This window comes from Natator depressus, chromosome 9 (genome assembly GCF_965152275.1).
Source record: "Natator depressus isolate rNatDep1 chromosome 9, rNatDep2.hap1, whole genome shotgun sequence".
Classification (NCBI taxonomy): domain Eukaryota; kingdom Metazoa; phylum Chordata; order Testudines; family Cheloniidae; genus Natator; species Natator depressus.
In genome coordinates, this window is record NC_134242.1 from 36,826,203 (window position 1) to 36,843,915 (window position 17,713).

Sequence of the window (17,713 nt, forward strand, 5' to 3'; positions counted from 1 at the left end):
CGGGTCACATACGGCTTGCGGGACCGTCCTATCCATCCTGCCTGAGCTCTCGGCTGGCGAGGATCCCCTGTGAATATTTACTCATCCGGCGGCACTCCGAGCCTTCCGCGGCGGGTCCTTCAGTACTGCCAAAGACCCGGAGCAACTGAAGGTCGTGCCACCCAAGTGCCACCGAAGGCTCAGAGCAACTGAAGGAACCAGTTCTTCAGCTTCTGGCAACTCATCACTGCACGGCCCCCTGCACAAGGTTTTAGTCAGGGCAGGTATTTTTAGTAAAAGTCATGGACAGGTCATGGGCCCGTGAATTTTTGTTTACAGCCCGTGACCTGTCCATGATTTTTACTAAAAATACCCGTGACTAAAACGTAGCCTTAATCATACGTTACTTAAGAACCCTATAAGAATGAGCAGCAGCGACTGCAAAGAAACCAAGCTGGATGGATAAAGTGCTTTAATGTGCTTCAGATAAGACATCAAGGATATTTTCCATAAGCTTTGCAGAGAACGGCCTCACCAGCGTGCATATGGGATAAACAATGACAGGATGAATGACCCACTGAGAAGGAATTTCACAACCATTAGGACATCCATAGCACTATCATCCCATTTTGTTGAAAATCTCATCTGAAGGAATTGAAGGTGTGAGCTGGGAGTTCTCTCATGAGAAACATGGAAGATTGCCACAAGGCACTCCTCAACTCACCTAGTGGTCCGGCTGGGTGGAATGAAAAAATTCTTCCTTCCCATTGAGTTGGGTAGCCAAGAGGACACTTTTCACCCCTCCACAAGAACTAGAGAAGAAGTATTCATGTAGTTTTTCTCCTAGAAGGTAAACAGAAATAATTTGTGGAGTCAAAACCCTAGAAAGCCTGGGGAGCTGAGTCTTCCCCAGACATATGAAAATGCAATATTCTTGTACACTTGTGATAATCTGTGTTATCGGGTGCTACAGATTACAATCTGCTCACAAAGTCTGTTTTCTTCAATTTCCATCAATCTCTGTATTACACTGCATTTATGAAGACTAACCTCTACAGTAACCAATACCAGTCCTCCACAGGTTGACAGATGCTGTTTAAAATGCTGATGTGTAACCAACCAAATCACAATTAACTTATGAGTAACTTATTTTTGGAAAAATATTTTTCAAATCTATCCTCTACATGAGCTCTCATTTAGCACTAAGAACATATAAAGTAGCTGTATCACAATGCACCAAAAATGACCTTCCTGCCCCCCCCCCCCCCGAAAATAGAAAATTTGGTAATTTTTCAGAACTTTATACCATTATATCTCTGAAGTTACTTAGCTGATTTGATTCAAGCTTAAAAAAAAAATGCATCTGTGGAATGATGCAAAGCGTTTTTTTTATAACAACCTTAATACACTGTGTGAATAGTAAAGTGTTACAAGTAGGGCTTAGGCCAGATTTTTTTCTAACAGCCTTAACTATGGAATCAGAATTGTTACTTACAACCCCCTACAATCAGCGCCAATCTCCAGCACATGGGGCACACGCACACCAGAAGCAGAATACATGTAAACACCACATCTCGAACTCCACATACTAAACTATTAATTAGGAACTTCGCAAGAGCTCCTAAGGCAAGGCTGGGGACTTCTCTAGCATAATTTTAGATCTACAATCATGTTCTCAACCCCGTTCTCAGCACTGGCAGTGTTAGCATTTCCACTAGGCTGTCCCAAAAGGCCCCAGTTCCCAAGCTGGACTCTCTGGAAGGTCCCCTCAAGACTGTCACAATAACCGGTTTCAATTGCCCCAATACCCTAAGTCCTAGCGCAGGGGTGGGCAAACTTTTTGGCCCGAGGCCCACATCGGGGTTGCAACACGGTATGGAGGACCGGGTGGGGAAGGCTGTGCCTCCCCAAACAGCCTGGCCCCCACCCCCTATCTGCCCCTTCCCACTTCCCGCTCCCTGACTACCCCCCCTCAGAACCCCCAACCCATCCAACCCCCTCGATCCTTGTCCCCAGCCCTGCCCCACATCCAACGCCCCCTGCTCCCTGTCTCCTGACCGCCTCCTCCCCCCCCCCGAACCTCCGCCCCACTCAACCGCTCTCTGTCCCCTGACTGCCCCCCAGGACTTCCTGCCCCTTATCCAACTCCCCTCCCCCTACGCCCCACCCCCTTACCATGCCGCTCAGAGCGGTAGGACAGGCTTATTGGAAAGCCTGGGAGGTTGGCGGGCGCAAGCCACACTGCCAGCATGGCTGCGGGGGAGGGGCCAGGAGCTCAAGGGCCGGGCAGGACGGTCCCGCGGGCTGTAGTTTGCCCACCTCTGCCCTAGCGACTGTGCTCATTCTTTATTCTGAAACAGTGCAAAAAGGAGCAGCAGCTCAGATTCTAGTCTGGTGAGCTCCTTCACAGAAAGGCAGTTTACATGGTAATGTTAAAATCATTCTCTTGTCTCCTCTAGAATTCTACAGATGACCAAAGGAAAAAAAACAAACAGGAACAAACCTTTTAAAATAGTTTTAGACCTTATACTTCATGAAAAACCAAAAAAAAAAAAAAAAAAAACCACAAACACAATTTGTCCCCACGCCCCCTTTGCAGATCACCTTAGGACTAATGGCTACACATGCAGGTCTGGAAAGGGTCAATCAAAGAGGATAATTGTCTATACCTGCTGGTGGTGGGATAAAGAAAGAATGAGAAATCGCAAACTATTTTTAAAATATAAATGGAATGCAATGTTGTTCACTAACAAGATAACAGGAAGGTGTGGTTTCTTCTAGAAGGAACCCAGTTTTTCTATAAAGTAAAAATATTCACCTTAGAACAGTGTCCATTAATGTAACATTAAGAGCAAAACATTAACGTCAGGAAATAAAATGTAAGGTTCTTAAAGAAGCATTACTTTGGCTGTGTTAACACTTCCTATTTATTTTATGAGATACAGTTAACATTTAAAAAAGCACAATGAGATCCAATGTTTGGAAACTGAAGTAGACAAATTCAGATTAGAAATAAGGCACACATTTTAAGGTACACAGTGAGAATAATTAACCACTGATGTTGTGAATACTCTGTCCCTTTACATCTTTAAATCAAGACTGGAAATCTCGTTAAAAGATATGCTATTGTTCAAACAGAAGTTATGGGCCAGATGCAAACATTATCGGGCATGGTTCTTTGGCCTGCATTAAGACAAATAGATTAGATCAGTGGTTCCCAAACTAGGGGCACCACTTGTTCAGGGAAAGCCCCTGGCGGGCAGGGCTGGTTTGTTTACCTGTCGCGTCCGCAGGTTTGGCTGCTCACAGCTCCTAGTGGCTGCGGTTCGCCATTCTTGGCCAATTGGGACTGAGGGAAGCGGCACAGGCCGAGGTAAACAAACCAGCCTAGCCTGCCAGGGGCTTTCCCTGAACAAGCAGCGCCCCTAGTTTGGGAACCACTGGATTAGATCATAATGGCCCCATCTAACTTAAAATCTATGAATCTATTAAGCTAGAATTTTAACTAGACTAGATAGTATGTGCAACATTTAATATTGTTTAATTTTTATAAAAGGCTTTCATAAGAAAGAAAACCCCAATCTAACTTCATTCAGGACCGATATGTAAGGTTATAAATAAAGTGTTTACTTCAGGTCTGTTCATAGCCCTCTCAGAGTCCTCAGTATTGTTGGATACACAAATAGCTATGGATGCAAAAAAATAGAACAAACAAAAAAAAAAAAAAGGTCTTTTACTCCTCACTAGGACACTGCTCCATCCTGTCACACTCTGATATGACCATGGTGATCTACAATGAAAGCTGGTTGTGAAATTTGTCAAAAATGCATAGTCACCAAAACCAAAACTTTTCACGGGAACTGATCAGTTTTGAAAAACTTCAGTAAATAAATTCTCTCAGGTCCAGGATTGAATTTCTAGTCAAAACAAGACCCCTGCAACTCCACCCCTGAGCCTCCAGAATAGCCAACAGCCCAGTGGTTAAGGCACTTACGTTGTATATGGGAAACCCTGATTCAAGTCCCTCTGAATCAGTCAGGGCAAGGACTCGAGCCTGGGTCTCCCACATCCCACTTGAGTGCCCTAATCACTATTAGGTTGTTATTCCATAGAAGGAAAAGGGGGTGGGGGAGCCTCTCTTTGGTTTTTCATAACAAAAATGTCAAAAAGTGAAACCTTCATCCCAATGCAGAACAGGAAAATTTTGACATTTCAAACATTTTTGCATGATGACAAAACCATTTCCCACCCAGCTGTTTGTTACCTCAACTTGACTACTGCATCCTTAGGTATGTTGTGTTTAAATCACTGAACTTAAAAAGGCTCTAGCTGATACCAAAGAGAGCAGCCACCTACTTAGCAGGAATCTGAAATCATATCAGACTAATTGTTGAACAGCACATATTGTGTTCCAGCTCTGCTCTTAAGTCTTCCATGATAAGACCCCAAGCTTCAACAGACATTCATGTTCATGGAAATTGAGGTTGTCTTCAGCAGTTACGCTTACTAGACCAATGAAACTTTAACTCATAAGAGTAAAACAAGTAAGGGTTGAAGACAGAACTTTCAAGGTAGCTGGCCCACAAACATGGAACTCACTTCCAGAACACAAGATATCACTGCCTTCAAAACAAAACTTCTCTCTGCAACACACATACCCCAACCCAATTTTCCAAGTATTATCTCCCTTAGAATAGCAAGAGAGGCAGTGTGATCAAAAGAATAGGGCACTGATCCAGGAGTCAAGAGAAATGGGTTCTATATCCAGCTCGGATGCTAACCTGTTGTGTAATCTTGAGCAAGTCACTTGGCTGCTCCCCATCTATTTCACCTTGTGAAGATATGCACTACTCCTTTAAGGGACAGGGTGGAGCCTACAGCTAAGCAGAGCCTGGGGTGTAATCAAGGAGGCTCTGCCCCAACCCAGGGCTGGGTTACATAAACAGGAAGAGGGAAGGAAAGGCCATGCAAGCTGCAGTGGTTTCTCTCTCTTTGGCTCTAGATGAGCCTAATCAGACTCAGAGTATGTCTACACAGGGATAAATAACCCACGGCACAGCTGCGGCTGTCCTAGGTCAGCTGACTTGGGTTCATGGGACTCGGGCTGCGGGGCTAAAAATTGCTGTGTAGACCATTTGGGCTCAGGCTGGAGCCTGAGCTCTGGGACCCACAATTCTCGGAAGACCGGTCATGGGTTTTTTATCCCTGTGTAGACATACCCTCAGTGTACGTCTACACTATAAACTTAAGTGGTCCTATGTTAGGTCAACTTACTATAGTGGTTCATGTCCACACTGCCCTTTTTCTGTCAGTGTTGTGCATCCTCACCAGGAGCACTCCCATCAATTTAAGAGGGGCAGTGTGGGGTGCTGAGAGCCAGGACTTTCAGCTCTGCATGCAGCTCCCCACCAGGAGCCTGACTTACCTCCCCACACACACCTTGGCTCCCCATTGGGAATGGGGCAGCCAACTGGACTCCGGAAACGGAGCTCCCACCCAGGCACAGCTGTGCTCCCAGTGGGGAGCAGGGAGCCAAGAGTCAGGGGAGCAGCCGGGCTCCTGGCAGGGAGATCCACACCCAGAGCCTAGTCAGCTGCCATGCTCCCGGCAGGGAGCAGGGAACTGACAGCCCGGGCGGCAGCCCAACCGGGAGGAGGGAGCCTGAGCCAGGAGCCTGGGTGGCAGCCCAGCTTGGAGTGGAGCAGCAAAGCTGGGAGTCGGCTTTTTGGTCAATTTCACGACTCCAGCTTGATAAGAATGATAGCCAACAGATGTAAGTAATGCAGTGTCTACCCTGCATTGCCCTAACTACACAGGCATAAGCCCCATGCCTCTTGTGGAGGTGGAGTTTTATGTCAGTGTAGTAGGACACTTACATTGGCAGGAGCAAGGCTGTAGTGCATACACTGACATAATTAGGTCAATGTAAGGCAGCTTACCGTACACTGACCGAATGCTGTAGTACAGACCAGGCCTCAGAAACTTGGTGTTACAGATTTAAGTTTGGATCCTGAGGTGGGAACCTTATGAACTGTCTACTGTAATGCCTCCTGTCCTGAAGCCTTATTAAAAAGGGAATATGATATTTTGTTAATGTGTATTGACTTCTTCTTGCTCAGGCTATTAAATTGAACATATTGATGCCAATCAGGGGAAATTAAAGTGGTGCACACCTGCCAGGGTGGATAAAAATCAATGATTTTTCAAATAAAATAAATATCAGATTTTTTTTTAATTTAAATTGGATTTTTTGATAGGTTTTTTTCCTCAAAAAGCATTTTAAAGAAAGATGCATTATAGCTCAAAGAGGTCTCATCATGGAATAAGGATTATAAATTCTAATTCTATAGCATGAGACAATATATTCATGTAATGTTTAAGAAAAGTTTTCTAAATGAGTTCCAATAGTTCATGGATTAGGGACCCCAATTTTATGGGGTTCTAGGGGCTTCTGTATAGATTATTTAGGTTAATCTTTCTATCTACCCAATGGGACTCGGTATCTTCTAGACTGAGCACTATCAGAGATGCTTAGTTTTGCAGTTCTCAAACTGTGGATTTCAGTCTCCAGAGATAACATGCTTGTTAACAACAAAAATGTTTTTAAATAAATAATAGAGGTGAGAAATAACAGACCTCAACCCTATTGTCACTTTGTAAATTTGTGTACACAGAGTCAATCCCTTACCCCTCTCTAAAAGTGCAAAGTTTCAAAAAGTTCAATGAACAGAAGATTGTTGGGGGCAGAATAGATCTGGACAAGGAGACGAAGTCTGGAGATAAATGTGAGAAGGGAGGGACAGGCAGTAGAAACAAAAGTGAAATTGTTTGAGCAGCATATTCCAGAAATCGTGAGGTCTTTCTGAGTGTAGCCTTCATTGATTTGAGATCTACCATACCATTCTTTCACTAGAAGGGAAAACCTACAATGACAGCAGGCCATAATAGAGACCCAGTTGGGGAATATTTTAATGAAGTTCCTCTACCTGTGGGTAAGACAGGTATGCGTGCAAAATGCAAACAGTGCAACAAAGAAATGTAAAGCTGGTTGCCCAAATGAAACAACATCATGAGAAGTGTTCCTTCTCAAGAAGCTGCTGCGTTGAAGATGATGAAAGGAACATGTCTGAACATGCAGAATCTTCAGGTTGGTAAACTTTTTTATTTCATACTTCTTTCTTAAGGACTGCCTGTCTTCCTTCTGGACTATTCTTGAATTCTCACGTTTGAGCAAAAAATATAGTTGTTACTCTATGGTACTATCATTTTAGATGCAGTTGTGATAATAAATAAATAGCTGAAATAGGCAGATCTTCCTTTTACAATTTCACCTTTAAAGTAGTACTGAGTGTCAATGAATAATACTAAATGAGCATTATGGGAATAATAATTAATTAAACAACTACATTGACTTATTTTGTTTAGGAGAATCAATCCTCAACATACAGGATTCTGAAGACTATCCACCTTCAAGATCACCACCATTTTCTATAGTTTCAGAGTTATCTGCCAATGATAGTGTTTCAGTCACATCATTTATGTCACATAGCCACAGTATATCACCTGTAGCAAAAAGGAAAAAAAATCTCCATCATCCAGAAAACCTCCATAGATAAGTTTGTGATAAGAACCAGCAGATTACAAAAAGAGGTAATTGATGAAAAACTGCCCAGTCTGTTTATGCAACAAACTCTCCTTTCCCTAGGATTGAGAACCCACACTTCATTAACATGGTTCAGTCATTAAGACCAGGATACAGTCCACCCAACAGAGCAGATGTCCTCGGCAAGTTGCTGGATAAAGTGTATGAAAGAGAAATTGAGCAGTGTGCAAAAGGTCTAGAGGGTGAAATTATTAACCTGAGTCTTGATGGGTGGAGCAATGTCCACAATGATCCTGTTGTATGTGCTTGTGTGACAACAGAAGGGAATGTCTTCCTTACAGAAACAATTGATACATCAGGAAATGCACATACAACAGAATACTTACAAGTAGCAGTAAAAGCTACAAGACACTGAGAAAAAATTCAAATGTCTGGTACGCAGCTTGGTCACAGACAACGCTGCAAATGTATCCAAGATGAGAAAAAATTATTTAGAAGAGAGTCCCAAACTAATAACATATGACTGCAGTGCTCATTTGATGCACCTCCTAGCCAAAGACTTCAGTGTTCCAGAAATAAAGGCTAATGTTGTTGAAATTGCAAAATACTTTCATGACCACCACTTTGCAGCAGCTGCTCTGAAAAAAGTGGGAGAAACCAAGCTAACTCTCCCACAAGATGTGCGATGGAACTCAGTAGTGGACGATTTTGAGCACTATATCAAGAACTGGCCTAATCTGATGACAGTTCGTGAAAAAAATCGTGAAAAAAATCGATGGCATCGTCACAGCCAAAGTTCTCAACATTGGGCTTAAGAGAAATGTTAAATACGTGCTGAGTACCCTGAAGCGTATTTCTGTAGCCTTGAACAAAATACAGGGAAATAGCAGTTTTATTGCTGACGCTGTTGAAATTTGGAAGGAATGGAGTGACATCTTAAAAAGAGAAATATGCAATGACAGAGTTAAATTACAAGCATTAAAAAAACGAATGGGACAAGCACTACCTCCAGCTCAGTTTCTTGCAACTATTCTCAATGCTTGGTACCAGGGTCAAACCTTAACTGCTGAAGAAGAGGAGTTGGCTATGACATGACCATCCAACAATCATCCATCCATAATGTCAAGTATCATAACCTTCAGAGCTAAGGGTGAACCGTTCAAAAAATAGATGTTTGCTGATGATGTTTTAAAGGAAGTCACACCAGTGAACTGGTGGAAGTCACTTAAGCTCTTGGATTCAGAGACTGTTGAAGTGATCATCTCACTTTTAAGAGCAGTAGCTTCTTCTGCCAGTGTAGAAAAAATATTTTCTTCCTTTGGACTAATTCATTCCAAATTGAGAAATCGTTTGGGACCTGAAAAAAGCAGGAAAGCTTGTTTTTCCTTTTCCAGATTATGAACAAACAGGAAAATGAAAGTGAAGACGACTGATTCAGCTGCAGAAGCCAGTATTTTAAGTTTCTCACATTGACTTGGCTGACAGTCGGTTTGGGGGTTTTTTTTTTTAAAATATATTTCATTTAACTATTTTAGTTAAAACCAATTTTAATAAAAACACACCTGATTTTAAAAAACTTGAATGTTTAACTAAATGTTTAAATTCAAAAATTAATATGCTTGTTTTGTTAAAATATTATGTTTGCTGTTGAAGAAAAAATCCAGAATACATAATATCGTTTTATTTAACTAAAACAACAATTTAAATGTCTGTCTGGTGATGTTCTCCTCCTAATACAGCATTGTAAAAAAAATCCTCAAAATATTAATGATTAACCTGTTGATTTGGAAATAGTTCACCTCCAAATGACTTCATAAATATCTGCTTCAATTACCTTTGGTAATTGAAAAAACGAATCATTCATTTTCTGATATACCTGTAAAACTAATCTGAAAAGTTTTCAAAATAAATCACTTTAAAAATGAAACCTGAGTTGTAAAGAATACGTATTAAGGTTATAACAACTAACAAGAATGCACTTTTATGCATAAATCCATGATTAAATCGAGTCTTCCTGACTAGTGATTTAAATCAAATCCACCCTGACACCTGCAGCACCACACCAAGGACTGCCCACACTTTTACCCCTCCATACTTGTTGTCTGCCATGTCTATTTATAAGGTAAGCTCTTTGGGGCAGGGATTGTCTTACCTTTTTTTTTTGGTAGTGCTTAGCCCAACAATGCACTGATCTCAGTTGTGGTCTCTAGGCACTACTGTAATACAACTACACAAAAACACGGTCAAATTTAAGTGAAACAAGCAGCAATTAACTAAAATCATTTTCTAGACCCTGTTTGAAGCTGTATACATTGTAAATTCAGAATTGACGAATTCATCGTGATGGCCTCCTTTGCCTCTTCATGCAAAGGAGTCAGTTTGTCCCACAACAAGAAATTTTACTGAACTAGTACAGCTTGGTAATTAACTATACTCATATGGAGGATAGCTGGGGAGCATGACTTCCTCCTCTACATATCTTGCACTCTGTCTCTTGCTTCTGTGGGACTAAGCAAGGGAAATCAGCCCAACTTTACTACTGTAGGCTGCAGATTCAGTACAAAAACCAGGAACAGGATCTGTATAAAAGTACTTCAATCCTTTTTGAGAGCATTGGGTAGAAATGGTCAGCTCTTTTGGAAGGTGGACTGAAGGCTAGGTTCAAAATATATTGGTTGAGACAGTGGCTTTCCCTTTCCCAATTGCTTGAACTGGACAATGTTGAAAGTCAGTGAGATTTTTCAAACCCCAACAATTTCAGGTTCAAAGCTGCTAAGTCTCTCTAAGAGACCTTGTATTTTTCAAGGAATTTGGTATGTATGCATCTTTGAAGGAGGCACTATTTCGCACAGTTGTGGTTTTGCTTGCTTTTAACCAACCAGGAAGGATGCAGATCCATTTCACAGGTTGCGGCTCTAGACATTTTTCAGAGCTTCAGTATGTGTGATGGAGCCAAATTCAGCCAGAAGTAATAGGGTGAAAAGTACAGTCTAGTAATGGAGTCATTAAGATTAAGCTCAAGTTGGCATTCTATGGCTCTATGTGAGGCTAGAAGAGATCCACACACAAAAGCACAGATCCTAAATATTACCCCTCTAAGGCAGAGCAAGCAATTGTACTTGTATGTATATAGTACCTTCACATAAGGGGCAAGACTTGAGGCCCTGGTAGGGTGACCAGACGTCCTGATAAAAATCAGGACTGTCCCAATAATTAGTTGTTTGTCCCGCGTCCCAACCGATGTACTGTCCCGATATTTTGTTTCGGCGGCACTCCGGCTTTTTTTTTTTTTTTGCTTGGGGCAGCAAAAACCTAGAGCCGGCCCTGGTGGGGGAGGGAGGGGTGAGCCTGTGGCTGCCCCTCATGTGTCCCGATATTTTGTTCTTGTCATCTGGTCACTCTAGGCCCTGGAGCTTAACTTCAATCATTCCTACAAGCACAAAATCATAGCAGAACAATCAAGGCTCAGTGGAGCTTCCAAAAAAAAAAAAAAAAAAAAAAGTAACGATCTGGGCCAAGCATCTAAACTGCACTAATTGCCCTAACATGAACTGGAAAATAAAAAGATTTTACTACCCACCCCACCCCACCCAAGAAAAGGGACCTACAGGAGTAGCAACAGACAATAGTGAGTACTTGCTTACACCCCCAGCAACAATAAGAAGGAATTATGTAGCAGTTGGTGCTGTGGTTCCTTATAAACGATCAGATACAGGATGTGAGGAGAAATGCAGGGTGTGCATGCAGCTCCTGTGGAACCCACCATCCAGAAAGATTTAAACTGAGGTTTAGATCATCAGCTACCATACTGTTTTAGGGGTCTATGCACCAAGGCCAGAACACACATTCTAGAACAGGAGTCAGCAACCTTTCAGAAATGGTGTGCCGAGTCTTCATTTATTTACTTTAATTTAAGGTTTTGCATGCCAGTAATACATTTTAACATTTTTTAGAAGGTCTCTCTATATATTATATAACTAAACTATTGTCGTATGTAAAGTAAACAAGGTTTTAAAAATGTTTAAGAAGCTTCATTTAAAATTAAAATGCTGATCTTAAGCCGCCGGCCCGCTCAGCCCGCTGCCAGCCTGGGGTTCTGTTCACCTAGGCTGGCAGCAGGCTGAGCGAGACCTGCGGCCGGGACCCCGGGTGCCAAGGGGCCAGCAGCCAGAAACCCAGACCAGCAGTGGGCTGAGCAGCTCAGTCCGCTGCCGGTCTGGGGTTCCATCCGCTGGCTCCTGCCAGCCAGGGTCCTGGCTGCCAGCCCCGTTCAGCCTGCTGCCAGTCTGGGATCCCGGCTCTGCCCACGTAGAGTGGGTACCTACCTTCTCCCTGGTTCTAGCCCATTCTCTTCCTCTCTCTCTGCACTGAACTGAGGGTGGGAAGTGCACTGAGCACAGGGCTAGGGGTGAAGGAGCTGACTGGGGGTTGGGGTGTAGGGTCTGGCCAGGAGCTAGAATGAGGGAGGGGGCTCAGGGTTGGTGCAGAAGGTTTGGGTGTGGAGTGCTTATCTGGGCAGCTCCCATTTGGTGCGAGGGTGTAGGTGGGAATGGGGGGAGTGCAAGAGTCAGGGCATGAGGTGTGGGGGGCTGGGTATGTGTGGGGGGTGCTGGAGTCAGAGCTGGGGTCATGGGGGGATGCGGGGGTCAGGGTAGGAGGCTGGGATGTGTGGGCTAGGGTCGTGGGGGTGCTCCCAGCCCCCTGCTCAGAGCGGCTCACGGCAGGCGGCTGGAGGGGATATGCCCTGATTCCACCCCCCTTCCCCACCTCTTCTGTGCCTCCTCCCCAGAGCAGCGAAGGAGCTGCGGCTCCGCTTCTCCCCCTCCTGCACAAGGGCCATCAGCTGATCGGCTGAAGGGAGGGAGAGGAGGAGGAGGGGTAGGAACCCAGCACGCTGGGGGAAGAGGCAGGGGAGGTGGGAGGTTGCCTGCCCTGCAGCAGCAGCCGGTAGGACCAAGCTTCTTCACCCTGCCCCCACAGGGGGCAGAGAAGAGCGGGCCGGGGCAGGCAGGATTTTTAATGGAACGCTGCTGCCTGGGTTTGACAGCGGGCTGAGCGGGGCCGGCGGCTGGGACCCAGCAAGCAGCAGTGTGCCATTAAAAATCGGCTCGCGTACCATCTTTGGCACACGTGCCATAGGTTCTAGAACAGGGGTCGGCAACCTAACACTCCTTAATGAGGACGTAATGCTGCCAATTAAAAAAAACTAATTGAGGGAAAAACCTATATTAAACTAATACAGATCTAGTTTCCTCAGCTACCATGCCCATCAAGCTGAAGATGTCAGAGCATGCAGAAACTCAAACTTTGTCACAACTATCAGATTTTTGTAGTGTTGTCCGCAACCACAGAGACTGATTTTAAGGCCCCCTGTACTAACAACTGTGTGAGTGAACCCCTGTGCTCAGGCAAAGCCCCTTTTGACTCTCACCAAAGACTCTCAGTGGATGATCGAAGAGTGAAAGAAGTTCAGACCAATATATCAAACAGTTGAAAGGAAAACAAAAGCTCCCTGTTTTCTAAATCTGAAAGTATAGCACCACCTTTAAGGAATTATCTGAAACCGTATTTTAGCTATTTCTATCTGGTATATTCGCCATTATCTATACATTTTTCAATTTTATAAAAGAGCTACCTCACTGATTTAATTATCGTTGAATTAAGTAATAGATGACCACTAGAAATACAGTAACATGTAATTTTAAAGTGCTGATGAAAAAATCATTTTTAGTACATTTTATGGGTGTCACACAGTTGTACAGAGAAAGGCACAACACGACTGGAGAATATCTACAAATTTCCTTTCCCTTACCTAAACTTAAAGAACTAGCAAAACTGAAAATTTTACACGTCTAATTTACTTAAACTTTTTGTTTTCTATATTTTTTCAATTTGGACAATGTAAATAGACTATCTGGTTTCTCTTTTTAGATACCGTCAAGTGAGTGTCAGGTCCTGGTTCTCATGCACTAGTACAATGCTGCAAAATTTGCATTCGCCACTGGTTGGGAATATTTATTTGTTAAAAAGTTACACTGGAATGTGATATCATACAGTTGGGTGGTTTGGGTTTGTTTTGTTTTTAGCATTGTTGTTTTAAATACACAATCCAAATTCTGGACCAAATTTGGCCTGTCTCTTTCAACTCCCTGAATCTCTCTTCTCCAGTCACTTGTTCTCCCTCTCCTACCCCACAAAAACAAAAAACCAAGATGTACCATCAGACAGGACATATTCAGGACAGAACAAAACCTTCTGCTTCCTGTCCGTCTTTTTGCGTGTCATTAACTCCAAACACTTTCCTTGAAATAAGCTACATTATACTTACCACTCCCACTGTGTGGGGAGATACAGCACCAGTACAATCACCCATGAAATCCTCTCAGCCTAGACAAAATAAAGTCTACTCACCTCATATACAGGTTTCAAAACAACTAGAGCACCACAATAGACATGACTGAGCATCCCCATCCCTTCTCATTGCTCCTACTGCAAGGCTGCAGTGTGCAACAGGAAGTTTTAAAAAAAAATTCTCAGGGATTGTCTACACTTACGGTGCAGCTGCACCGCTGTGGCACTTAGAGAAGACTCTACCTGCACTGAGAGGCAAGCCCATAAGTACTCCACCTCCACGAGAAACAGTAGCTATATCAACAGCAGAAGCCCTCCCACTGACATAGTGCTGTCTATGCTCGGGGTTAGGTCGGTATAACTGCATTGCTCAGAGTGTGTGGATTTTCCACATCCCTGAGCAAAGCAGATATAAATACAGAAACTGGTAGCATAGACCAGTGGTTCTCAACCACAGGTACATGTACCCCTGGGAGTACACAGCGGTCTTCCAGGGGGTACATCAACTCATCTAGATATTTGCCTAGTTTTGTAACAGGCTACATAAAATGCACCAGCAAAATCAGTACAAACTAAAATTTCATATAGTCAAGGGCTTGTTTATACTGCTCTATATACTATATATCAAAATGTAAGTACAATATTTATATTCCAATTGATTCATTTTATTGTACGGTAAAAATGAGAAAGCAAGCAATTTTTCAGGAATAGTGTGTTGTGACACTTGTATTTCTCTGTCTGATTTTGTAAGCAAGTGGTTTTTAAGTGAGGTGAAACTTGTGGGTACACAAAACAAATCAGACTCCTGAAATTGATACAGTAGTCAGGAAAGGTTGAGAGGCACTGGTGAAGACCAAGGGCATGTCTACACTTTCCACTAAAAGTCCAAAAAGTCCCTTTTTTGCGCAAAAACTGTGGAAGCGTCTTCCCTTGCCAATTACTTTTTGCAGTGAAACTCAGAAGTTTCACCGCAAACAGAAAACCACCTCCACAAGAGGCATACAGTTCTTACCGGTGATACTTTTGCGGTGATGTGCAAATGGAGACACGTTCTTCCTGTTTACACAGCTTTTAGCCTCTGGACGATATCCCACAGTGCCTAGGTGACCTCTCTGGCCAGCAGCTCTGCTGCTCTGATGCCAGGTAAACTGCCATCTGCCCCTCCCCTTGTAAAGCCCACCCCTCCCCCTGTAAAGCCTTGGAGAACTTTGAAATTCCCCTTCCTGTTTTCTTGGCAAATACTCACTTATCATCTGGCCAGGTGACAATGGCTGCTCCATGAAGCAGCGGATCCCCTGCTTGGAGCAATGCTGAGCTACTGGAGCTGATCAGTGTTTGGGGAGAGGAGGCTGTGCAGGGACGCAAGATGCCCCACAATCATGCCCCCTCCTTCCCACAAGACCTATCCTCAAAATGGAGAGAGCTGCACTCTTGAATAGCTGCCCTCAATGCGCTGCTCTCATTGGCGATGGAAGTGCTGCAAATGTGAACACAGTCTGTGAAAGTAAGTGAGAACACAAACCAGCGCTTTTCTTTTACTGATTCTCTATCACCGGTGAAACTGACAGTGCAAAAACTCTGCAAGTGTAGACATAGTCCAAATCGCAGTCTTGCAATGTTGGGAGACCTAATGTAGCTGGGACTGAGACTTACTCTGAGACTAAAGGTATTTCTAAGCTACAGCACTGCACCTGTGCCGCTATAGTGCAGATACTTCCTACCTCAACAGCAGGGGTATTTTTGTCCATGTATATAATAATCCACCTCTCAAGAGGCAGTAACTAGCCCAACAGAAGAATTCCTCTGTTGACCTAGCTGCATCTAGTCATGGTTAGGTCAATTTAACTATGTTGCACGGGACACAAAGTTTTTCCACAGCTCTGAGTGCTGCAGTTGTCAATCTAATTTTTAGGTGTAAACAAGGCCTAAGTTATTGTCCCTTTAAAGAGTTACACATGTCATTAGACCAACTGCACATGGGAAGCAGTATCTGTAGTTTCATTTCCTGGGACTGTTATTTTGCATTGGAGGATCAGGGAAGGAAACTGAAGGGACAACTTGGAACTTACAGCAAGCAGCTACTAATGCAAAAAGATGCCATTCATGACCCCAGCTCCCTAACTAAATCCCAAATTCCTATTTACTTGCCCTTCACTGAAGCTGCAGCCCAATTTTAACAGCTTCCCACATTCAACCAGTCTCAACATCCCCATCCAGCCATTTCCCTTTCCTGCCATCAACCCCACACACTACCCAATACATGTGCCATACACTCTTCTCCTCTTGGTCCATCCTTACTCCCCTCTCCCTTGAGCCCTCCCACACCCACCAACCTCAGCCCCACCAGCCCTCTCTTACCCCCACCAAGCTCATCCCCTTCCCCTTGAGCCCCCACTAACCTAAACCCTCCACCAGCCCCCTCACATCCACCTTCCTCTCCCGCACCTACCTCTCTCGACTCCCCACCCCCTTGACCTCCCACACCCGCCAAGCACACCGCTCCAGCCCCCACCTCAGCCCCCTCCACGCCCACCATCCTCATTCCGCTCTCCCTCCAGCTCTCCCACACCCGCCAATCTCGGCCCCACTATCCCCACACCCAACAACCACACACGCACCCAAAACCTACCTCCCCAGCTCCTGGAGCCCCCCCCCAGCATCGTCGCCGCCACCACAAGGCCCCCTCCCACCAACTCACCCCTGTGTCCCCTCCCCCACCTACTGGAGCCCCCACCCCCACACAAGGCCCCTCACACCAACGCACCCCTGTGTCTCTTCCTCCCCCCCCCCCGCAAATGCACCCAAGCAAAAGAGCAGCTACCGGCCGCCGGCCGCTCTCACCGCGCCTTGCCAGATCCGGTGTCCAGGCCGCGACGCTGGGGTCCAGCCTAGGGTCCGTACCCACAATGCCAAGCGACTCCCTGCACTACCCACCCAGCCGTAGCCCCATGTCCCGGCACCGTGGAGCCAATACAGGCCCGGCTTAGGCCCCGCCCCGCCGACCGCACACACCTCACACAAACCGACGCAGCTGCGGAGCACCCTCATTCCATATACATGAGGAGCGCTCAGTGATTGGCCGAAGCGGGGTGGCGTGTGAGGGGCCGGCTCAGTAATATTATTAATGGCTGCCACGCAGGGGAGGGGAGCGCGCGAGCTGTACAGGGGTTACTACAGGGCATTCGCTGCCGGGGTCAGGCGCTGTAGCGCGCAGGGCGAGGGAAGGCGGGGCCTCGGGACGGGGAATAGACTGGTAGGGCTGAAAGCGCGAGTAACGGATTTTCACTGACACTGTGCTACAAGTAACAGTTGCCATTCAAATACACTAGTGTCCATGGAGTAATTTATTATGCAAATAGTGTATATTACTGCACGTTGTGTAAATAATTACTATGCAAACAACTATTGCCTTGTAGGCAGCCTCCCCTCATTTAGTGCTGTAATATAAACAGGTATTTATTGCACAATAGAATAATCCCAAATCACTTTGTAAACTCAAAGATTTACAAGCACTTGAACTGTGTCATTTTAGTTAATTTAAAGAAGGAGCAACATTTTATATTAGGGAGATTCAGTTTGTGTTTACAGATGCTGTACTATTTGAAAATAACTATCAAATGCAGCAACATTATAATCAGAAGCACAAAATGAAGCAGAATTTTTTTTAACTTCTAGAGCATGCGTACACTATTGTATGAACATTTTACCACTCTTTCAGTATGTTGAAGTAAGTGTGAAGTGGTAGAGAGATAATCACTTCCCCCTAGGCCACATTCTCCA

At 44.5% G+C, this 17,713-nt stretch overlaps 1 protein-coding gene across 4 annotated transcripts in view; it reads right to left on the reverse strand.

The window, feature by feature from the left end:
• The window catches only part of ACSL3 (acyl-CoA synthetase long chain family member 3), a 103,473-nt gene extending 86,547 nt beyond the window's left edge, over nt 1-16,926 (reverse strand). For 3 of the 4 annotated variants that reach the window (XM_074963936.1, XM_074963941.1, XM_074963935.1), the window contains exons 1-2: nt 16,775-16,926; nt 704-822 (exon numbers count right to left, since the gene is read on the reverse strand). The gene's annotated coding sequence lies outside the window, so the exon portion shown is untranslated. Of the gene's footprint in view, nt 1-703; nt 823-16,754 lie in introns of all 4 variants that reach the window. The other variant, XM_074963937.1, reaches the window with a different exon arrangement.
• Nucleotides 16,927-17,713: the final 787 nt, after the last annotated feature.